Below are 24,452 nucleotides of genomic sequence, written 5' to 3'. Positions count from 1 at the left end.
ATGGACAGTACCAAAAGGCAAAAAGATATGATGCCGGAAGATAAGCCCCTCAGGTCGGAAGGTGTCCAATATGCTACTGGGAAAGAGCAGAGAACTAGTACTAGTAGCGCCAGAAAGAATGAAGCAACTGGGTTAAAGCCGAAAGGACACTCAGTTGCTGATGTATCTGGTGGTGAAAGGAGAGTCCAGTGCTGCAAAGATCTATACTCCATAGGAACATGGAATGTAAGATCCATGAATCAAGGCAAGCTGGATGTGGTCAAACAAGAGATGACAAGACTGAACATCGACATCTTAGGAATCAGTGAACTAAAATGGACAGGAATGGGTGAATTTAATTCAGATGACCATCAGGTATACTACTGCAGGCAAGAATCCCTCAGAAGAAATGGAGTAGCCTTCATAGTCGATAAAGAGTAGGAAAAGCAGTACTGGGATACAATCTCCAAAATGACAGAATGATCTCAGTTCGAATCCAAGGCAAAACATTCAACATCACAATAGTCCAAGTCTATGCCCCAGTCACTGGTGCTGAAGAGGCTGAAGTTAACCAGTTCTATGAAGGCCTACAACACCTTCTAGAATTAACTCCAAAAAATGATGTCCTTATCATCATGGGGGATTGGAATGCTAAAGTAAGAAGCCAAAGGATAGTCAGAATAATAGGCAAGTTTGGCCTTGGAGTACAAAATGAAGCAGGGCACAGGCTGGTAGAATTTTGTCCAGAGAATACGATGGTCATAGCAAACACTCTTTTCCAACAACCCAAGAGACGACTCTACACATGGACATCACCAGATGGTCAACACAGAAATCAGACTGACTATGTGCTCTGCAGCCAAAGATGGAGAAGCTCTATACAGTCAGTAAAAACTAGACCAGGAGCTGACTGTGGCTCAGATCATGAGCTTCTGGTTGCAAAATTTAGGCTTAAGTTGAAGAAATTACGGAAAAGCACTAGGCCACTCAGATATGACCTAAATCATATCCCTGATGAATATACAGTAGAGGTGACTAATAGATTTAAGGAATTAGATCTGATAGACAGAGTGCCTGAAGAACTATGGATGGAGGTTCGCAACATTGTACAAGAGGAAGCAACTAAAACCATCCCAAGAAAAAGAAATGCAAGAAAGCAAAATGGCTGTCTGAGGAAGCTTTACAAATAGCTGAGGAAAGAAGGGAAGCGAAAGGCAAGGGAGAAAGAGAAAGATATAAACAATTGAATGCAGAATTCCAGAGAATAGCTAGAAGAGATAAGAATGCCTTCTTAAATGAACAGTGCAAAGAAATAGAAGAAAACAATAGAATAGGGAGGACCAGAGATCTCTTCAAGAAAATTGGAGATATGAAGGGAATGTTTCATGCAAAGATGGGCATGATAAAGGACCAAAATGGCAGGGACCTAACAGAAGCAGAAGAGATTAAGGTGGTAAGATTACACAAAATAACTATACAAGAAAAGGCTTAACGTCCCTGATAACCACGATGCAGTGGTCACTGACCTCGAGCCAGACATCCTGGAATGTGAAGTCAAATGGGCCTTAGGAAGTCTGAGCAACATCAAATCTAGCAGAGGTGATAGTATTCCAGCTGAGCTATTCAAAATCCTAAAAGACGATGCAGTAAAAATGCTACATTCAATATGCCAGCAAACTTGGAAAACTCAACAGTGGCCACAGGATTGGAAAAGGTCAGTTTACATTCTGATCCCAAAGAAGGGCAATGCCAAAGAATGTTCAAACTATCACACCATTGCACTCATTTTACATGCTAGCAAAGTGATGCTCAAAATCCTACAAGCTAGGCTCCAGCAGTATGTGGACCAAGAACTACCAGAAGTACAGGCAAGATTTCGAAGAGGGAGAGGAACTAGAGATCAAATTGCCAACATACGCTGGATCATGGAGAAAGTTAGGGAGTTCCAGAAAAACATCTACTTCTGCTTCATTGACTATGCCAAAGCCTTTGATTGTGTGGATCACAACAAATTGTGGCAAGTTCTTAAAGAGATGGGAGTACCAGACCATCTTATTTGTCTCTTGAGAAACTATATGCAGGTCAAGAAGCAACAGTGAAAACTGAACACGGAACCACTGATTGGTTCAAAATTGAGAAAGGAGTTTGGCAAGACTGTATACTGTCGCCCTGCCTATTTAACTTATATGCACAGCACATCATGAGAAAAGCGGGGCTAGATGAATCACCAGTTGGAATTAAGATTGCTGGGAGAAATATCAACAACCTCAGATATGCAGATAATACCACTCTCATGGTAGAAAGTGAAGAGGAACTAAAGAGCCTCTTGATGCAGGTGAAGGAGGAGAGCGCAAAAGTTGGCTTGAAACTCAGCATTAAGAAAACTAAGATCATGGTATCCGGTCCTCTCACTTCCTGGCAAATAGATGGGGAAGAAATGGAGGTAATGACAAGTTTAATTTTCTTGGGCTCCAAGATCACCGCAGATGGGGACTGCAGCCAAGAAATTAAAAGTCGCTTGCTCCTGGGGAGGAAAGCTATGGCAAATCTAGACAGCATACTAAAAAGCAGAGACATCACCCTGCCAACAAAAGTGCGTATATTCAAGACTATGGTTTTCCCAGTTGCAATGTATGGCTGTGAAAGCTGGACCATAAGGAAGGCTGAATGCAAAAGGATTGAGGCCTTTGAATTGTGGTGCTGGAGGAGACTTCTGTGAGTCCCTTGGACTGCAAGGCAATCAAACCGGTCAGTCCTAGAGAGATCAACCCAGAATGCTCTTTAGAAGGCCAGATGCTGAAGATGAAACTCAAATACTTTGGCCACCTAATGAGAAGGAAGGACTCCCTGGAGAAGAGTCTAATGCTGGGAACAATAGATGGCAAAAGAAGAAAGAGACGGCAGAGGATGAGGTGGCTAGATGGAGTCACTGAAGCAGTTGGTGTGAGCTTGGGTGGACTCCGGGAGATGGTGGAGGACAGGAGGGCCTGGAGGAATGTTGTCCATGGGGTCGCAATGGGTCGGACACAACTTCGCGACTAACAACAACAACAACAAACTGCTGGCTCACTCTAGCTGACTCACAACAATCAAAACCATATTTTTCCTAATTTAGAAGAATGCAGACAAAAGTTCCCAAGAATCATAGCTAGCAGAAAAAAACTTTTCTTTTTTCCTAAGGCCTTTGGATTCAGTGTTCAAACAATGTGTATCTGTGAAAATACAGAATGGAGTACTAAATATAGCAACAACATGCTTAGCCAATCTGAACCAATTTCATAGAAATTTGTTGTTTGATACTTACTTGGATACATTGTTGCTGTGACACTGATATATTTGTAACACACCACAGGTATAGTTTCAAATTCAAAAGAGTAAGGATAATTGATTTTATTTCTGAAGTTCGCAGAATTCAAATCATCAATCACATCTGTGTATGTTTATTACACATTTATTCCACAAACTAGGGTGCAGTCCAAGGCCCTCTGCTCAGATCCAAGCTTGTGTACATCCAATGCACAGAGCGGGGTTTGGTGGAGGCAAATTCTTCCACAGCCACTGTATCTCAAACAATGGCATAATGCTCAGCCATGCCGGAAACTGTGCAGGCAGAGCTTTTTATTGTGTGAATTCAGCAAGCATAGTGAAGCACAGCTCACGGAAAATCAATGGCCTTTTAAAGAGAGCCAGTGTGGTGTAGTGGTTAAGAGCATGGGACTGGGATTCAGACGATCTGGGTTTGAGTCCCCGCTCAGCCATGGAGCCAACTGGGGGACTTTGGGCCAGTCACAGACTCTCAGCCCAACCTACCTCACAGGGTTGTTGTTGTGGGGATAAGATGGATGATGTAAGCTGCCTTGAGCCCTTTGTAGGAAAAAGGCAGGATATAAAAATAAATAAATAAATAAATAAATAAAATACAGAGTTTCCTTGCTTCCCCATTGCTTCTTGTTACCTGTGCCTACAGTTGCCATGTTTCCGCATGGTTTCTGCATTTCTGTCAGCACGTTCAGTAGCAATAGCAGCCAAGGATACAACTGACACCCCAGGCTCCATTTTCCACTGGCCTGTTCTGCCTAGCAACTGTTGAGTTGCTGGTAGCAGCACTCTGATTTGCCTTCTTCTTTGTTGGCGCATGCCTCTCAAATGCCTCGCCATCCTGCCACTCTGCCTCTCCGAAGCTGCACAGCTGTGAAGCCCTGTTCATGGCAAGATCCTGCTGCTGCAGTGCCCCACTGCTCTGCCTCCACAATGCTATGCTGCTGGCGAGATCCCTTTGCCACGACGCCCCACCACTGAGATGCCCCATTGTGGGGCAGTGTGGTGGCAGAACAGGGCAACGGAGATGCACCTGCCAACAGAGAGGAAAGGAAGCACCTGCAGCAGCAGCGACTACAGGGGCAGCTGTGCCTGGTGCTCCTGCCTGCTCTCTGCGCTGGACTGACCTGGCACCTCAGGTGAGGTAAATCCTGCAGTTGTCCTGTGTTGGGAGTGAGTGGGTTCCTTGTGTGATTGGCTGCCCTTTACATAATAGCACATGGGCTGTGTGTGGGCACTGCCATCTGAACATCCCTTGTCCCTACTTGATCTCCCCCCAGTCGTGGGATAATCACAGTTCTCGCACCTTGGGGGGGACACTTTCCCAGGCATGTGACCAAAAGGGCATCCTTGGGCACGTGTGTTCAGCAGCGTGTATTCCCTCTGTCCCTGGCCCAGGCGCCCCCATTGCTGCCCTCCGTGTGCCAGGCTGCCAGGGGGAGGCAGCCCTGGCAGCATGTGCAAATCCTGGGCAGGCATCAGGCACATCTGCAGCAAGGGAGGGGAAAGAGGTATGTCGGTGGGTGTGCAGGTGGGTGCTTAACATCCTTATATTATCATTTTATCTTACACCTGATGTAATTTAAAGCATCATACATTTGCATTCACAGATGATCATGAATTACTGGGTGGGGGGGGGGAGGCTGTCAAGTCTGACAAGTGAGAGAAGTGAGTTCTTGCAAACCCCACTTCCCAACCATGGATCTTTCACTGCCTGAACTGATTGCCTCAAGCACAGCAACAACCATCCTATTGTTTCTGCAAACAAAATACAAGCTACTGGCTGGGCAGAAGGTAAGGAATGTTTCTGGCACACCAGAAAGTTCGCTTTTTCTCCTTCATATACTGAATCTGCTCCTGACTTTCGTTGCGGTCATTTATTAAGTACAAGAAATCTATAAAACTGGCCAAGGTAATTAGCTGAGTGAGTACAGGTAATGGTCTTTAATGACATCTTGCCTAAAAGAGGCAGTGGTAAGAGGCATGTTTAAAAACCTGCTTCTACCATGTTAGATAATTTCCAAGTAATCTCCCAATATTCCATTCTTGGATAAGATGCTGGAGTATACAATGGCTTCTCAGCTGCAGGGATTTCTGGATGAGGCAGATTACCTAAATTCTTCTGGCTTTAGGTCGAGGCAGAGACTACTTTGGTCACCTCTGTGAACAATCTATGCCAGAAACTGGACAAGGAAAGTGTGTCCCTGTTGATTTTCCCAGACCTTGCTTTGTTTTTTAATACCATTGACCATGGCAAACCTTCTGAGGCATCCAAGATGGAATTAGGAGGCCCTGTTGTATGGTTGTTCCAATCATTCTTGAAAGATAATTGCAAAAAATAGTGCTGGGGGACTCTTTTTCACTGCTAAAGATGCTGCCCTCTGGTGTCCTTCAAGGTCCCATCTTCTTCCCCACTCTATTTAACATATATATGAAATTGCTGAAAAAGCTTGTCAGAGCTTTTAGGTTCAGTACTACTAGTACACTGATGGCACCCAACTCTATCTCTCCATCTCAGTCCAAGGAGGCTATTCTAGTTCTGCATTGGTGTCTGATGCCTGCAATGGACTGGATGATGATAAATAAATTAGAGCCTATTCTAGATGAGGCAGAGGTGTCCCTGTTAGCTGAAAGGCAGATCAGGGAATAGAACTCAGCCTGGGCCAGATGGGGTTACACACAGCTTGAAGACTCGGGCCACAGTTCAGATGTACTCTTAGATTCTGCCCTGAACCAGGATGCTCACGTTTCAGCAATAGCCAGGAGTGTGTCTGCACAGATGAGCCTCCACTGCAACTGGCTGCAACTGCAGAATGATTTGGAGAGAATTTGACTGGTGTCAGTTATACGGCATATATGACTTCCTCATTGAAACAGTTTCCTTGGTCAACAGTCTGTTTCCAGGCACAATTCAAATAGCTGCTTAGGACCTCTGAAGTCTTATATAGCATGGGGTCAGGCTTGAAGCCTCCTCCCATATGATCCTGAAGAGGTCTTTCTCGCAATTCTGTCAGCAGCGTAAGAGCAGTTCATGAAGACACAAGAATGGGCTTTCTCAGTGGTTCTTGCTATGCTTTGGAACTCCCCACTGAGAGAGGCCAGGTTGGTCCCCTTTCTCTTGTCTTTGTTTGCTGGTGGAAAGACATTTTAATTAAAGCAGTTCTTTGGCACATAGGTTGGCTGGTTGGGATGGGTTCTACTTTATTCTTTTAACATTATGTTTTTAAATGGTGTTTTAATGTAATTTGAAAAAATACCTTTAATTTTTCATTTTACATTTTGGTTCTTATTGCTACCTGCCTTGAGTACTACTTCTTTGGTTGAAAGGGCTAGAAATCCACTCAATGAATAAATGTAAGTATTATTTGTATAGCTTGTAATTCAGAAGGCAAAGGGGACATAAACTTCCCGCAGTGACTGCAGATTTGTCATTCAAGAGGAGCAGGTTTGCCCCTGCCTTTACATTGAGTTGGGTACAGCAGTATGCTTTTTTCCAAAATGTATGCAATTTATTCACAGAAGAAAGTAAAAAACATCTAGATGGAGATATAACTACTAACTAAAACTGTTCTGTTCCTCTGGCCTCTCCAGTCAGGAAGAATCCAGCTTTGTTCACCTCTGTAAAGGCTACAGTATGACAGAATGTTAGGGTCTGGTTTCTCTGTCCTCTACATCCTTTGCATGGGAATGCACTTGGAGTTAGCAAAGATTGTGGCTTGGCATATTGTAATTCAGTGTCAGAATTTCTGGCGTATAGCATATATAAGCATCTCCAATCTGAAAAGTAACAAAGTCATAGACTTACTTTCATTATTGACACTAAGACACAATTCTTTGCTATGTTTGCATAAGGTACATCAAGTCCCGCATCATCTGTACCAAGCATCAGGTGTTACTGGAATGCAGAGTAGTTAGTGCCTACCATGGGAACACATAGCTGCAGGCAAACATTGAAAATGAACAACTGGTTGTATGTCCAAGATAAGCAAACTTTATGCATAAGAATATTTGTTTCTATTCAGCAATGCATCTTCTACTAGACCAAGAAATTCATGCCTGAGCCATCCCCTGCCAAACAAAATTTAAAAACTGTAAAGAATTTTGGAAACCGCACAATGAATTCACTCCATATGCCTCATAAAGCACTACTTTTCCCCATCAAAGACAACATATATCTTCTCTACCTCTTTGTTGGCTGCATTGCCATTATTAAGAATTCACAGCTTAACAGGAGGACAGAATAATAATCTGTTCCACAGACTATTCTGCTTTTGAATTTACTGGATCTGAAGCTTGTGATTTGGATTGTTCCCTTGATGAAAGGGACTCTAGTTCAATGATAAAAAGCACATTTTGCATGAAGAAGGTCCAAGGTTCATCTCTACTGCTCTTAGCTACAAAAAGATCTCAGACAGCAGAGCTGGAAATGACCTCTATGTGGTATGTTAGAAGATTACTACCAATCAAATTAGACAATAATTGTATGGGAGCTATCTAGTGTTCTATCTTATCCAGTCTTGTTGGATAAGTTTCAATTATTGCGGCTTGAGGATGTGGACAAGTTCATCCAACCTGTTTACTCATCCCTTGCCCTTCCTGGTTGATCATCAAACCCCAAGAAGGGATGTGACCCTGGGTGCAAAAGGTCATCAACACTTCTCTAAGGGAGGGCTTGGTTCCCTCTCCTTTGAAGGAGGTGGTGATCAGGCCACTCCTGAAGGTGACCCTGGATCCAAAGGATGTCATGGATTATAGACTAGAGACTAGCACCCCTTTGTTTGACAAGGTGCTTGAAAGGGTGGTGGCTGGGCAACTCCAGGCACTCTTGGAGGAAACTGACCATCTTTCAATCTGGTTTCAGGCCTGGTTTTGGGGCAGAAACTGCCTGGGTGGTCCTGTGGGATGACCTTTGCTGGGAGAGCAATAGGGGGAGTGCATCCCCATTCGTTCTCCTGGACCTCTCAGAGGCTTTTCATACTATCGACCATTGCATCCTTCTAGATAGGCTGGGCTGGGTTTGGGCACTGCTTTGCGATGATTCCACTCCTTCCTGGCTGGCTGATTCCATATGCTGTTGCTGGGGGATTGTGGCTCTGCACAATGGCAATTATGCCATGGAGTTCTACAGGGTTCCTTTTTATCCCCTGTGCTGTTCCATATCTACATGATGCCACTGGGAGAGATTATCTGGAGGTTTGAGCTGAGGAGTCATCAGTATGCTGATGACACCCAGCTCTACCTCTTTTTTACATCCAATCCAGGTGAGTCAGTGACTCCTTTAAATGGGCTGGATGAGGGCCAATAAATTGAGGCTCAATCCAAATAAGACAAAAGTGATGTTGGAGGGCTGGCTGTTCAGGTGAGTGATATTTGCCCTGTCTTGGATGGGATTGCACTTCCCCTATGGGACAGGGTATGCAGCTTGGAATTCCAGGTGGCGTCTGTGGCAAGGAGTGCTTTCCTTCAGCTAAGACTGGTCCATCAGCTGTATCCTTATCTGGACAGACAGGCCCTAGCAAGAGTTAACTCAGGCAGTGGTGACCTCCTGATTGGACTATTGTGACAACTTTTGGTGGGATTGCCCTTAAAGGTGATCCAGACATTGTAACTGGTCCAAAATAGAACTGCCAGACTGTTGACTGGGTCAGGTAGACAAGAACATATTATGCTGGTCCTACTGAAGTCCAGGCCCAAATTACAGTACTAACAATAACACAGAATTAGTTGCATCAAGTACTGGCATTCAGCAGTTCGTAACTGTTTTATTGTTGTAATACTTGTTTTTAATATTTTTCCTTGTAATTTTGTAATGAATTGATAGTATATTCAATATTGACAGTATATAAAAACTTTAACTAAAGATGGAACTATATACCTAATAGTTTGATTCACTATGTATTCATACATTAAATCTTGGTGTGTCTACAGTAACACTAGAAAACCCAAAGTTTATTATGAATTCTACAGGTATACTGTTAGCTGGGTTAGCTTAGAAGAACTATACAACTCCATTGCTACAAGAGCTTCACTGGTTACTAGTCTATTTCCAGGCACAATTCAGAGTTTGCAACTTAGGACCACACCATTTCAGAAGCTATATTTTTCTGCAAGTCCCAGTAGTTTACTAATAGCAAGAATGAATAGAAATAAGGTGCCAGGTAAATATCCTTTTTAATTTCCCAGTATTTCAACTGTAAACTTTTAAACTTTAGTTTCAATGTTGGATTTTAATTGTACTGCTGCTATACCTCTACATTCATTCAGTTACAATTGCTGTAATTTAATTGTCTTATATCAACTTTTTGTTGTGTGTGCATTTGTAAGTTTTGTTAACCATCTGGAGAGCTTCAGCTATTGGGCAGTATAAAAATGAAATGAATAAAAATAATTATTTGCCATGCCTTGTTCTGCGTCAGCCTCCAGGTTCCTTGCTTGTAAAATTACTACCTTTAACTAGTTCTTCGTGTAGCTGCGCCGGCCAGCGTTTAAACTTTGTTAGGATCCATGAACTATAGTAACCCAGGTGCGGATCTGTACATGTAGGTCAGCCCAGCCTATAGCTAAAGACTGGCAGTAGTTCATTGCCTCCACACTTTCCGCCAGCGTGATTGCTATATCCAACGCCACCCACGATCATCCTACTATTTCACACCTGGCTCTCCAACTGTTCTCTGCAGTCGCCAGTAAGCCCCCCAAACAAACCACCCCAATCCCCGAAGTAGCTCCCAACACAACCTACTCGCTTTCAGACGCCCTGCCGGAGGACAGTGAGCTGCGTGCGGCTTCTCCCGCTCACACAGACCGCGGCCAAGAAGGAAGTGCAGAAGCTTCCAAAACCAACACAAACACACGCACGCACCTCGGACCAAGTTACTCACCGACCCCCGCCCGCAGAGTATCCACCCCCCGTCACCCTCAGGGGCGTGTCTCGCGGAGGTTATTAGGAGTAGCAGCAGGACCACGCACCGGGGTGAACGCACAGATGGCTGGGAGTGGAGAGACGAGTCTGGTTGCGATCGCGCTCAACCCCGCGCTGCCCGCCTCGGGAGCCGCGACGCCACAGGAAGGCGACAGGCTGCCAGAAGATTAGGCAGAAGCGGCGGCGGCCAAGGCAATTTGACAGGGAGCGGCTGCAAAGGCTCGCGCGTCCCCTCGGCGCTGCCGCCGCACGCGAGGAGTTCCAGCCGCCCGAGGAGGCTGCGGAGAAGTACCTGTGTCGAGTCCCCCGCCCGCGCGCAATTGCAGGCGCCTTCCTCAAAGATGGTGGCACCCGACTCCTCTCCTTCAGGCAGCTGACTCCGCTCAAGGGTCCGCTTGCCCGGGCCGAAGTGAATCGATCGCCGAAAGGAGGCTTCCGCCCCGCTCCTCATCGATACGGTCGGAGCTCCGCTCGCCGCCCTAACCCTGTCGCCTCCTCCGTGCTCTTCGATTCCCGCGCTGCTCGCCTGCGGAGGGGAGTAGGCGAAAGCGGGAGGGAAAGCGGAGGCGGAAAGCAGGCGTGATGGGGAAAGGCGAGCGGTCGGGGGAAGCAAAGGAGAGAAGTCCGCTTGTAGCGCAAACTTTGCAGTGCTAAAACGAGTGAAATCGGGTATACCTAAGGGTAAGGCTGCAGTCAGTGGGAATTGCTCCCCAATCGTAGGTAGAGGACAGGGGCGTGCGATTAGTCCTCCAGACGTTGCTGGACTGCAGCTACCATCGGCCCTAGCCAGCTTAGCTAATGATGGGGGATGATGGGAAGTGCAGCCTAGCAATGTCTGAAAGATCACGAGTCGCCTGCTCCTGAATGGTCGGTTCTATGCATCTTTGACATACTACGTCCAAAGCGGCAGGCATAGGACTGCAATGTAAAATTACATTGGAGCGTTCTTCGCCGGGAAAAAGTTGTGCTGAGCTTAGTGGGACTTGAGTTTAGTGGGACTTAGTGTGAAGTGCAAATCTCAATAACACGTCTACTCAGAAGTAAGTCCCACTGAATAAAACGGGGCTTTCTGTTATGTGACTTTACGTAGGTTTGTAGCCTTAATTCTGAACAAACAGTTATAGGCTTGAGCTTCTAATTACATATTTTGCTGATGTTAACCAGACCGAGCATTTGAGCTGGTTACAATGCTTTTTAAGAACACCCCAAAATGTATTTGAAAGTGATTTAAGACAATTTGCTGTTAAGTAACACAACTAACTGCTATTTATTTTATTTGGCATGGGTGGTTAGAAAATACTGGTCAGAATAGGTTTTGGAGAAATTTGAATATGAAAGCAATGTAAAAGGAGTTGTAAACTGGATGAGGTGATGCAGATTTTTGGTTAAACAGTTCTTAAGGAGTTAAGCAGTTGCTGTATTTTTTGTCTTTTTTTAAAGGTTAAATTGAGTCATTGAACTCAGTGATTGAATATGTAAGGAGCAAGGTTGGTTAGTGAGTAAACACATTATCTAAAATCTATGACTCATTGTCCCATGATCCTGTTCATTAGGGGCACATGTCTGACAGCTGACTGATTTAAAATTGGACACACATGTCATTCTTGCATTTAGAAGGAGTGTGGAAGTGTTCCAACTAAATGGAGTCCATAAAGCACAGTATGGTGATACCTTTGTTAGGTCCAACCAGAATTTCATGAACTCATACCCATGCTTTCTATATCATCAAAACTTAATCAGATTGGTTATTAAGCAGAATGTGTCAAAAGAGAGAAATAATATATAACGATTCTTACAATGGTAAGGAAAATAAGTATTCTTACAAAAGTGAATCACCATATGTACAGCTGAATTTGACAGTGACAGCAGATTAAGCCAATTGATTAGCTGCATTTTATTTTTTTTAATCTATTTACAAACATGAAACTGAGATGTAACATACTAAGAAAAAAGGAAACATGTTGCCCATTTTTCTTTGTTATTGAATGAGGCAAAATATTATTGTACAGTGGTACCTCGACTCACAAACGCCTTGGTTCTTGAACAAATCGGGTTGCAAACAAAAATTTCATGAAAATTTTCGATGTGGGTCATGAACTCCAGATTGAGTGGTGACCAAGATCGTAGCCATCTACCCCCCCCACCCCCCCCCCCCAGAGGAGAGATGGTCACAGTAGCAGTTGTGTGATCACGGGCGCGCTCCTGCAGGAAAGACTGGTGCAATCTCAGCCATCTCCCCCCCAACCAGCAAGATCGCAGCCATCTCCCCACCCCACTCCCGAGTGCGCTGGGGGGGGAGAAAGATCTCCCCACCCCCATCTCTCCCTCCCCTAGTGCCCCGTTCGCATCCATCTCTCCCTCACCCAGCAGGCCCCATTTGCACCCATCTCTCTCTCCCAGTGCACCCCATTCGCATCCGTCTCCCCCCCTCCCAAGCGCGCTGGGATGATGGGCATATGCAGGAATGACAGGTGGGATCTCGGTCGTGCTGAGGGGTGGAGAGATGGCTGCACTTGTGCTTAGGGTGGGCAGGGGGAGATGGCTGCGATCTTTGTTGTTCTTTGTCATTTTGCTTCACATTTTTCTGATTTAAAAAAATGGTTACAGAACAGATTAACCTTATTTACATTGAACCTTATGGGGAAATTTAACTTGGCTCATGACCAATTTGGGTCACAACCAGAGTCCCGGAACGGATTAAGTCCGTGAGCCAAGGTACCACTGTATATGGATATATTTTATGACAATTGATTAGTTATCTCTGTCCATTAGTAATTTACACATTTGCTCAAGCATCACAAACATTTAAAAAAAAAGTGCATGGAGTTGGAACTATTGGTGCCCATCTCTCAAACAAACTACAGGCAAGATTTCCTTTTCTTTCTGCTTCTCTCCATGCCCCCTGGTCTGTTCTAGAATGGTAGGGGACCCATGAAGGCAGTTCAAAGGTTTTTAGTGGGAAGAGCCTAAAAGGAACTCTCACAATGTTAGATTTAACCCCATTATAATATTTTCTCTCTGTACATCCTTTCATGTGCAAAAAAGTTGAAAAATAGTAGCATTTGTATGCCTCCCATTCAGATAAGAAAACATCATTTGAAAATGCTTGTTTCAGCTCAAGGAATTAAAATAGCAAGAGAGTGAACTCTCTTATAATGGGACCAATTTCTGAATTCTTTTAAAGAATTTACAAATTTTTATTAGGAGTCTGTAAATATCAATTCTTAATGTTATTCTTTGATTCTCTTAAATACAGTGAAAAATAAAATTGGGCTGATGTTTCACAAGAAAAGGCTGAGCTAGCTTTCCATATTTTGTTCTAATAAGCAAAGTTTGATTATATTAATCATCCTTTCAGAGCTAGGGTGGGGTAGTGGTTCGAATGCCAGATTGGGGAGACCTGAGGGGAAGATGATGTAAGTTGCCCTGGGTTCCCTGGAAGGAGAAAAAAGTGAGACATAAATGGAATAATAAATGAGTTCTGAGCTATGCTGCAGCCTACCTTGGAGTACTTAATGATGTGCTTTGTTAATTAAATAAAATTGCCGGTAAAGACAGCTGAGTATCTTGGTGCTGTTTCTCACTGTTTGTAAAAGCCCTTCAACTAAATGCAGGAGGAGTTATGCAAATGCAATTACCTTCACTCAGTGCAGGAAGAAGGGTTGGAGTGGCATTCTAATCCTGGAAGGTAATCCCCTGAATGAGAAGCCATAATGTTCTTCCTTTGACATTAAATTAGTTGGCTACTCTTTATTGGAGTTAATGGAACACGAGAAACTGTGAACCCAAGACACAGCTTGCATGTCATGAGAATACACAGTAGCTGTGTTTTTGCTGTAGCTCTAGCCATCATTTTAAACAATTGGTGAATGGTGGTGGAGTGCTACCATTTTTCGTTATGTGTGAATCCAGCCAGGATGTGTTAGTGTGGTTGATAAAGCATCTACAACCTGAAAACAAGCTGTGCTGACAACAAACCCCAACAGCCTACCTTTGCAAGGAGTTGTGGCAACAGGAGCATGGTGATTATGCAGATCAGGGCATTGTGTTTCCTTGTGGGTCACAGTTAGCATTAAACACCCACATGAACAGATGAACCAAATGAATATAAGTATTTAGTATCTGCAGCATTCTGGGAGCCTGCCTTGGTCTATTGAATGATTTGTGTGCTCATAAGAAGAACCTTTAAATGTTTCCATTATTTTCCCTGCTAACCAAAATGTTAAATACTGAGGCCACAAAATACTGAGGTAATAACTAGATAGATTGGGTCCAGCCTTTAAAATACTGCAATAGGCCAGGCATGACTTGAATTTCACCCAATAGTTCAGACGGTCCCCAGTGAGGTACCTGTAGTCACCCAAACAAAATTTGTTGCAATTTTGTTCTGTCCTCTTTTATACCTACCTGAATTTATATGAAATCCACAGACCGTTCTAGCAATTATATGAGTATATTTATTTATTTTTCAATTTATATCCTGCCTTTTTCCTACAAAGGGCTCAAGGCAGCTTACATCATTCTCCTTCTCCATCTTATCCCCACAACAACAACCCTGTGAGGTAGGTTGGGCTGAGAGTCCGTGACTGGCCCAAAGTCACCCAGTTGGCTCCATGGCTGAGTGGGGACTAGAACCCAGATCCTCTGAGTCCCAGTCCCATGCTCTTAACCACTACACTACACTGGTATACAGACTTCAATAGAAGCGGATCAAATACCAAAATTAGTTTCACATTGTGCCACCAGTTCATATATGAAGTAAGGTCCTCGGTCCTTTGCTTTATAGAAGATGAGTGCCTTTTCCTTCTACTGCTGAAATATCAGTCTCTTAGCCAACAAAAGAGTGCAGATAATTAATTCTTTGTTTCATTTGTTAATTTCCTGAAAGAGGTAGATAATTTAAAAGTGCATGTGCATCAGTGCATAGTAAAGACCATTCTAGTACATAATTTATCTGTGTAATAACAAAAAAGAAGCAACTGCAGACATTACCAAAACATATTTAAATGAAACTTTAGCTGTATGAGCTATGAGCAATTAGCTGAATTAGAATAAGAAACAATTGCTTTCACTGAATAAGACCCTATCAAATATCATTAGACATGACAGGTAGACTCCAAAGTGGTGATCCACTGATTAGAAAATACGCAGTGATGCTACAGCAGTTTCTCACATTTGGAAATTTGCCAAAGGCCCAAAAAGGTTGGGGACCCCTACTATTATGTAGTTACATCCAAGTGCAGCCAGTTGTTACTTTAAGAGCCAGTGCAGTGAAGTGATTACAGGGTCTGACTAGGATTGGTGAAACCCAGGTTTCTAAATCCCATGAATTCAAGGTTTACTCAGCATGAAGCATGCTTACACTGGAATTCTGTAGCCACTTTCCTAGAAGTAAGCCCCAATGAAATCAGTGGGTAGATTTCTAAGTAGATAAGTATAAGATTGAAATGTTAGTGGCTTTTATCCTATCACTGTCTCTTGGCCTAAGTTACCTCAGAGAGCTGCTATGATCTAACTGGGCTCTCAATTGCCTTGCACGTTGTATATCTAAGGTCAAATCTGGCTAAACTTGTATAATCAACACTGCATATATTCCGTAGCCTTAGGATGGGAAATCACTAATGTAATTATGTATGCATTTGCCAGCTCTTACAGGCTCAAATCTTTATTTCTTCCTACCAAGAGTACACAGGGTGGGCCCAAAGTAGGTATATAGTACTGATCAGGACATGCTTATTCTCTTAGGTGTTCAAAATATCCTACATCAATGTTGCCACATTCCTAGAACCTGTTCCCGACACTGGCACAAATTCTGGTTAGCACCATGTCAGTAAATGCTTGAGAGAAGAACTCCTTCAATTTGTTCACTGTGTGAGGTCCTCCATGACCCAATCAGAACTGCATACTTACTTTTGGCCCACCCTGTATTTATCCTCAACATTTTTGAGCGCCAGAGCCCTTCTCAAATCAGTCCAGCCTATTCAGACATGTCCAAGTACTGAAGCCTTCCATTTATCTGCCAAAAGAACTAAGCTCGTTTCCCTGTTCACTTGGCATATGTTTGGTTCTTCCTTTGTTTTTCTTGTTTTATTAGCACTCTGCCAAGTTAATGTCCTCAATTAATAAGCATACCTTTTAAATTCTTGATTGTGCTCAATTCCTGTTACTGAAAAATGGGACCAGTGTGTGTGTGTTAGTGGCTTCCCTCCTGTCAGATAAACTACTGCCAAAGTTAGAACATAGAACAAACAGAAACAGAGCAAGTCAGAAGGGGCCTCCCAGGCCATCTAATCTGACCCCCGGCTCAAGCTGGCTCTGCTCATGACATGCCTACCATGCATGTCTAGCCTATCCTTAAACACCCTCACAGATAAGACTTTGGTACAAAGTTAAACCATCCCTTAACAAATATGCATCTTGTTAACATGCATAAGTTTATACATGTGTCTAGAGGAGTACATTTAGTAACAAAGCCCAAAGTATGGGTTGCTAAATTGGATTTATTGCAGAAAATGGTTTGCTACAAACCAGGAAGTAATTAATTAGCAGGATGCATGATCAGAGGAATTTTGCAAGCTCAAGGCTTGGTCATGTAACATCAACTCATGATTTGGAATATGTTTAAATCAGCCCTGCTCTTTTGCTAAGTTCAGAGTTACTTCATTTAAAGGGCCTACTCTAAACAAGTGGCAACCAATTTAGCTTTTAGCATGCTTAAGAATTAGATCAGAGGACAATCAAGCATAGCCTTTTGGTCAGGAAAAAGGATTTGAAAATTGGGAGTGATGAGACTGAAAGGCATGGAACTTTTCAAGTCAGATGAAGAAAATTTGCTTCTCCATGATTTTCCAGATGTTGATCTTGGAGGGTTTCTTACTCACCCAGCTGCAAGCAACGGGAATGCTGGCTGGCTGACATTTGACTCAAACTGCTCTCTGTTCAAAATAAGTGCAAGCAGTAGAAATGCTTAAGTTACAGTGCCAAATGTTCTTCCATCCCAGGATGAGGCATTTCAAATGTGGTTCTTACAGCATCTGGAAGAAATGAGCCAATAGGTCTGATGATTTTAAAAGAGGTATTCTTGAAAGTAGAGATATCACGGGATTTGGACTTTACTTTCAGCTTCTGTTGCCCATTGGTTTGTCCTGAACAGTCTCATGTGATGATCTTCTGTTTGAATATATTATGAATCATTCCTTCTGATTTATTGAGAGAAGAATCGTAATTACTTTCTGAAATTTTCCTAAGTATGTCATTTTAAACAGTGTTCATAGTTTCCTCATAATTCAGAGTGATCAAACTGAGCAAGAAACTCATGGGCAAGACACTTGTACCTTAAAAAAAAACTATTTTAATCAGGCACATATAAGAAAAAGTGAGTTTGTTTTGGAATACTAAGAAGGGATTGATAGAAAGCAACTGCTGAGGATATGAATAAATATTCATACAAGTATACTAGCACTAGTATTCTTGAAAGTGAGTTTGTGAATTGAACACATTTATTCGTGAGTAGCCTATTGTATGTCATACCATAATTACTGTGAAGTTGTACTTTTTATAATTTATTAATCAATGCACATTTTTACCACTTCATGTATCTAGCTCTTTCCTATCGCAAAACTCAGCAAACGACGTGAAAGGCATTGTGCATGATTTGTAAAGTATGAATGGTGTTTCTTTACCCTCTCATATATTGCAAATGAAAGTGAGATGGAATTTTCTGCCCAGCAGCAATACCCAGCTTGCCCCACACTTCACTATAGAATTCAGCTGTGTTTTTTAAAGATTATCCCTCATTTCCACAGGCCTTAGCCCATAATTCTCCAAAATGAATAATCTCCTTAAATGCAGCTCTCCGTGCAGTATAGGTACATCCACATGTCATGCCAACCCACCCTGGCAGTAAGCCGCAGTGGGTCAGGTCGGCAAACACCTGGTGCACCAGACAGATAAGGCTCACCATGTGCTTGTCTGCCAACTCCTTTCTTCCTTCTCTCTTGGTCCTCCTATGGGTATCCCAGAGAACACTGCAGCAGGACTGAGTTGTTTCTTCATTCTCACCATAACTACAAATTATTTTTGGTTTGCCACTGTATTTTCTCCTGGCTTTGATATTCTCTTGACAGCTGTCAAAAGGCAAGTTGTCAAGGGAAAGCAAAGACAAAAAGAGGTTGGTGGGTAAAAAGGGCAAAGAGGCGATTTATAGACCATTCACAGTGAGATCTTCTTCTTCCCCTACCCCCATGTCCTCAGGGTGATGCACATAGTTCACTTTCTTTGAGACTCCAGCTGCTAGAAAAAGCACATCTCATCCTCTTTTCCTAGGGAAGGACTTTTGATAGCTGAAGTCAAAACTCTGGGTCCCCTTTCAAAGAGCATTTTGAGAGGACAATGGGCATTTTTGACATGGTACTACAAAGCTGCCTTGTTGTGTCGTAGGAACCAAGTCAGTGCAGGTTAGTACAGTTATTTCTGGAGGGATTATCCATTTAGCTTCGGTGCAACAGAAGTTTTGAGGCAACGTTTTCTAGAAGAAAAAAATGGGTATCCCTACTGAGTTCTTTACTGCACTATATTTCTAGTGCCATATTCCAAGTGGTTCAAATTGTTTACTTAATCATTTTTCAAAATAATAAACTGATTTATTTTCACTAAGTATTTTTCTCTGGCAAATATATTATTTCAGGAAAGTTTTATGTATTCTACTTCCAATAAAGATGAAAATATGAGAAAGAAATATTGCCAGATCATGGCAGAAAGAATGCCTGCCCATTATTTTGTAAATACAGAGTATGGTTCTTAACATGTCTACTCAGAAGCTAGATCAAGTAATTTCAGTTGGGCCTACTCCTAAATAGGTATTCTATGCCTGTGACCAGAAAATACTTTCACGTATAACAGTGAAGTATACCTCTAATTTTAATCTGAATAAAAACTGTGCCCATGTTGCAGAAGTCTGGAAATTGCTGGCATAGGATTTTGCTAAAAATGAGGACCATTCCTTTTTGTCACTTATGGGACAATAGGAAATAATTTCCAATTTTTGTGTGCGAGAGAGGAATCTGACTGAAATGCAGAAATAGCAGTGTTTAGCTCTTTATTTCTGTAAAAATAAGGGGTCTCAGAAATGGCAGTTATGATGTCCCTTCCTTGGATCAAAGGGCTACAGCTGAATACCAGCACTTGAAAGAATAAGTATTCTTTAGATCATAGAAAATATAAATGTAAATGTAGGTTTTAAATGTATGACAACAACCAACTCCTATCAAACAGCATTAGAGCCTTTATGAATTGTTTGTTGAAAAGTAATTTCCCACCAAATAGCAGACCAATATATTTCATTTAAGACTAAGCTCTAGTTATTGCTATGTACTTCTTGACAATAGACACAGTACAGTGTAGTGAATATCAAAGTAGGATCAGAAGACCTTGGTTCAAATCCTCACACAGCTACTCTGCTTATTGCATGATCTTGGGGTAGGCTAAGGACTGTTACATGGTTACTCTGATGATAAGATGAATGGGGAGAGAACCATGCCTACCATTAAGGATTTTAAAACTAGAATTTTAAATTGATCTTCATTTTTTTTAAAAAGCAACAACTAAAATCAGCTTACCTGCTCATAATTGAAGTGTTAAGGTAATTACCACTGGCTGTACTTTTTTGCATTTCATCTGTCAGCACAATTTACTTATTCCACCTCCCCAACCACCAGCAAGCCTCTATATATCTGCAAATTTAAAGTCAACATTTCATGCATCTAAGTGAACCATGATAAAATTTACACCAAAATATATTTATTAAGATAGAAATGCTGCAAAACCTTTTGTTATTTTTTGCTATGACAGATGAACACTGTTTCCCCAGTGGAGGTCATTGCAAAGGTGAGCTAAATAGCATTTGTAGTGTGACAAAAACAGCAACAACATCTTTGTCCTTATTAAAATTACAGGGATTACAGTTGAATCTCTTGATTAATTGTACTATAAAAATTTCAGATTGGTATCTGTCTTTGAAATTCCTTTGTGCAAGAATGGTCACCTTTAAAGGAGGGTCCTGGGCAGGTAAAACATTCCCTGCTGGGTCCTGAGCAGTCATTGTAGCAAAAACAACAAAGAGGCCTGTGTCACCTTATAAACCAGCAAGGGTGTGTATGGAATTTCAGCCTCCTGGAACAATCTGCACCTATGCTTAAGGTAGTTATTCTTGAACAAAGGAGTTTCAAAGACAGATACCAAGATAAAATGGCAGAAAGACTATTCATCAGGAAATTAAATTCTACTTCTTGTGCTTTGAATGAGAACAAAGGTGTGTTTTTTAAAAAATCACATTGACTCACCATTGCCCAACAGCTGTTTGCAAATGGCAACTGCTAACACAATCATCACTGTCTTGCAGTTGCTGTATTTCAGTTCCTTGTGCCAACAGTCCACATTTCTCCCAGCCCCTCTCACTAGTGTGTCCACAAACAGTTATGCCAGAACAAATTTGTTTGTTTTTCACATGCCAGAAGATTCTTCCACTTTTTTCTTGAACTATTTAAGCCATACACAGTCAGTAGGAACAGGGATCTCAGCCAGGCATTTTACTGCTCCATTATACTACAAGGCATATGTGTGGGTAGTGAGGCCATGGTCCAAGCTAGAAGCAAGTGATGGCACAGCAGAAGGGTCTTTTGGCAGTGGAAACTGTACAAACTGATCTAGCATCCAGTCAGTTCCATCAGAAGGAAAGTGCAGGCTTGGACTCTCTCTTTGCTAGTACCTGCAGTAGAGGCATGCCAAAAGGTTTTCTATTAGCTCTATGCCTATGGACTCTGCCTCTTTATCCAACTTCACTTCTGCCCAGATATTTGAAGTGAAGGAGGAGGAGGAACTAGCAACCCTACAGATGAGGAGCTGTTTGCATGGGAAAATATTATCAAGAAAGGATTTTATGGGGACTGCTATCTGATGTCAGCTTCCTCCAAAACTCACCCCATAGAGGTCAATAATCCTCTACTACCCTAGAGAAAATTATGCTGTATATACTGGCATATAAAGCGACTTGTGTATAAGATGAGGTTGATATGTTGGGCTTTTTTCTGGTGTTTGTCATATGTTGGGTGCATAAAATAACCCTTAATTTTTGCTTCGCTATCTTGAGTTTCAAAGGTCATCCTATACACTGATATAAACAGTAATAACTTGTGGAAAAAGCAACCAGAAATTAGGTTTCAGAAAAATATCTTTATATATTGGTAAGGCGAATCACATGTAAGATGAGGTCAGTATTTTGGACTGTTTATATAGGTTGGCCTTATGAGACAACCTCCAATTTAGGCTTTGCTAGTTTTGGTTTCAAGGATCATCTTATATGCTGTATGCATGGTAGATATTTGTTGTGGCCTTCACTTAGAAAACTCTCTGAATGTAGTGTCACCTGTTTTATCCAACTGTACGTAAATGCTAGTACAGATTATGCAGGTTTGCTCAGAGTGGTTGGCTGCACACTTTGCAAAAACTTAACTAGCTGAACACAGAGGAGGAGTGTATGAGTAAATATGGGTTGAGGAGTAAAGGATTGTGCTGTATGGCTGCAGTCCTTTATACATTTACCTGGAAGTAAACTCCAGAGGGGAAAAAGGAGATGTCTCAATAGGCATAAATAGGATTGCCCTGGAATCAGGCCCTTACAGAATCTACATACTGGAGTCTAGAGCAAAGGACAAACAATTAGAATGGAAGAATTCACAGTCAGGGATTTTGTTTTGAGAATCAAAACTGAATGCTGCTGATAGACCCCCACCCAAAAATTCACTGCTGTTGGTACCCTAGGCCAGTGATGGTGAACCTTTTAGAGACCGAGTGCCCAAACTGCAACCCAAAACCCACTTATTTATCCCAAAGTGCCAACACAGCAATAAAAACTGAATACTGAGGTTTTAGTTTAGAAAAACCTAATACATTAACATCTTTTGTCTTAAAAGAAAAACACAATAACAGAGCTTTCAATGATACAAACAGCTTTTTATTGAAAGATAAAAGTTTGCATTTGGTGTGCTTTTGCACAATTAATATGATTTTTGCTGTTGTATGCATGCTTTTGTATAGATATCCTTGCTCTCGTTTTCATAAATTCTTCACAAACAAATATAATGCTGCAGATTCACATATGCCAGGGGGACAGCGCAACATTAAAAGAATCTCAGTCCCTTAATTAGAACATCTCTTTGCTAAATCTTAGATATTAAATTTCAATTTTTCATAAGAAAGCTCAAAGCTAAACCTTGTGTTAATAAAAATGAATTTATTAAAACTCACAGCCAGTCCAAGCATATGTATGTATGTATGTATCCTTGGCAGCACACTCACCGGCCATGCGAAAGCTTGGACGAGTTGCAGCTAATGAGTTGCGGCTCGTGACATCATCGCCTGGTGCCACTACTTCTTTCCGAGCATGCTCATGGCCCCTATGTGTGCTGTTATCTGATGCTTGGCTGTTGGGGTGACCTGGCTCATGTGCTGACAGAGAGGGCTCTGCGTGCCCGCTGTGGCACACGTGCCATAGGTTCACCACCACTGTCCTAGGCCTTTCTTAAAGTGTCTGCAGTATAATTTAGGGCAAAATATATGTGTTCATTTCTTGCCGATATTGTTAAATATTTGGGAGCTGGAAATCCTTGCTGATTTGGAAGATCTCTGCCTACCTAGCTTTTGCCGATCCCTGCTGTAATTGATTCTGGGTAGTTATTTGCAAATTATACTGAATCTAGCCTGGCATTTTTCAGTCTTGAGTCTCATTTGTTTTGATCTGAGTCACTGTATTCCCTAAAGCGGCAACTGTATGCTAGAGGCAAAATGTACAGAAGTATAGACAGTAGGAACCTGTTGTAGGTTACCAGTGGCCTAAACAACTGTGCCTGGTGGCTTGATGGGCATTCTTCTTTTCAGATTGCAACCCCTCCCACCAAAAAAAAGATGTTTACAGGAGTATTTTTGAAATAATTTTATTGGTAATGTGCAAATTGGCTTTTTTCTTGACTCAGATTTTTTAAAAAAATATTTTATTAACTAAGTTAATAATACCCTATCATACAATACAATACAAAAGTACAACAATAAGAACAAAGAGTTTTAAAAGGGGGAAGACTTACAATACAAATAAATTGAATCATATAAATAAATCAAAACCATTATTAATATATTTATTTAATACTGAACACAAAAAGTTTACCCCCACACTGGGACTTTCAGCTACATGATAATTATTTATTCACATCTATACCGCTCTTTTCCTTTTCTTCTTCAGTGTTTCCCCTCTCTCAGGAAGACTCCTTCCTGATCCAAATGATAAATAATATTGATTTGAAAGATGTATGCAGGGAGTTAAAACGATTTAAAAAGATTTACTTTTAACTCATCAGTTCATAAAACTTATTCCAAGATTGATTATATATTAGTGTTCAATGATTTCTTTTCTAGAGTGTACAATTTAGCTATTTGATAAAACGTATTGATCATGCATTGATAAATATAGACCTTTTTGTATGTTTTACTGTATTTTATTGTTGTTTTTAATATATGTGATGGCTTTTATTAGGTTTTATTGTGTTTTTATCTTGTGTTGTGAGCTGCCCAGAGGTGCCGGGCATAACTGGGGGGCATACAAATGTTTTAAATAAATAAATAAATAAATATGGATTTTAAAATCAAACGTATGGATTAAAATTATGGTTCAAATCAAAGAAGCTAAAAGATGGAGGATGGATGTAAGCATATTGCAGCATAAATGTATAATAGATGGAGAGATAATTGAAAGAAATGTGGGAAATTAATGATGAATAGAGTAGTGAAGAAAGCTTAGTGTGGGATCCAGTAAAGGCTGGGAGTAAGTATTAGACAAAAAAGAAGAAGATTAAATATGTGGAAAACTTGGAAGGTGAAATAAAAGATGTGGAGAAGGAATATATACATGGTAGAGATATTAAGATTTTAGCAGAAATAAAGGCAAAAAGGAAGGAGTTGCAGAATATTGCAATGGAAAAAATACAGATAAACTTATATTTGAAACGTTTTTTTTTTTAATTACAACAAGAATTCAAGGTTGCTGGCCAGAGCCACCCAGCAAAAAAGAACTAACAATCTAATTGGAACTATTAAGGAATAAAGAGATAAAATGTAATTGAACAAAAGAAAAATTAAAAATATTAATTTTATATTTATTCTATAATCAGATTATATAGAGAGAAAAATG

The 24,452-nt window shown here is 41.5% G+C and overlaps 1 protein-coding gene and 1 long non-coding RNA gene across 8 annotated transcripts in view; one reads left to right on the top strand and one right to left on the bottom strand.

Moving 5' to 3' along the window:
• The window catches only part of SLC35F5 (solute carrier family 35 member F5), a 59,646-nt gene extending 49,003 nt beyond the window's left edge, over positions 1–10,643 (bottom strand). For 2 of the 7 annotated variants that reach the window (XM_044438131.1, XM_044438139.1), the window contains exon 1: positions 10,509–10,643. The gene's annotated coding sequence lies outside the window, so the exon portion shown is untranslated. The other 5 variants (XM_044438132.1, XM_044438140.1, XM_044438135.1 and 2 more) reach the window with 3 other exon arrangements.
• Positions 10,644–10,666: 23 nt separating this feature from the next.
• The window catches only part of LOC123027360, a 32,342-nt gene continuing 18,556 nt past the window's right edge, over positions 10,667–24,452 (top strand). Inside the window, exon 1 of the long non-coding RNA XR_006415504.1 lies at positions 10,667–10,897. This is a non-coding gene — a long non-coding RNA (uncharacterized LOC123027360). The remainder of the gene's footprint in view (positions 10,898–24,452) is intronic.

This window comes from Varanus komodoensis, unplaced genomic scaffold (assembly GCF_004798865.1).
Source record: "Varanus komodoensis strain SLA01 unplaced genomic scaffold, ASM479886v1 scaffold32, whole genome shotgun sequence".
In the NCBI taxonomy this organism is placed as follows: domain Eukaryota; kingdom Metazoa; phylum Chordata; class Lepidosauria; order Squamata; family Varanidae; genus Varanus; species Varanus komodoensis.
Note: the sequence above shows the minus strand (reverse complement) of the source record. Positions and strands in the feature narration are given on the sequence as shown.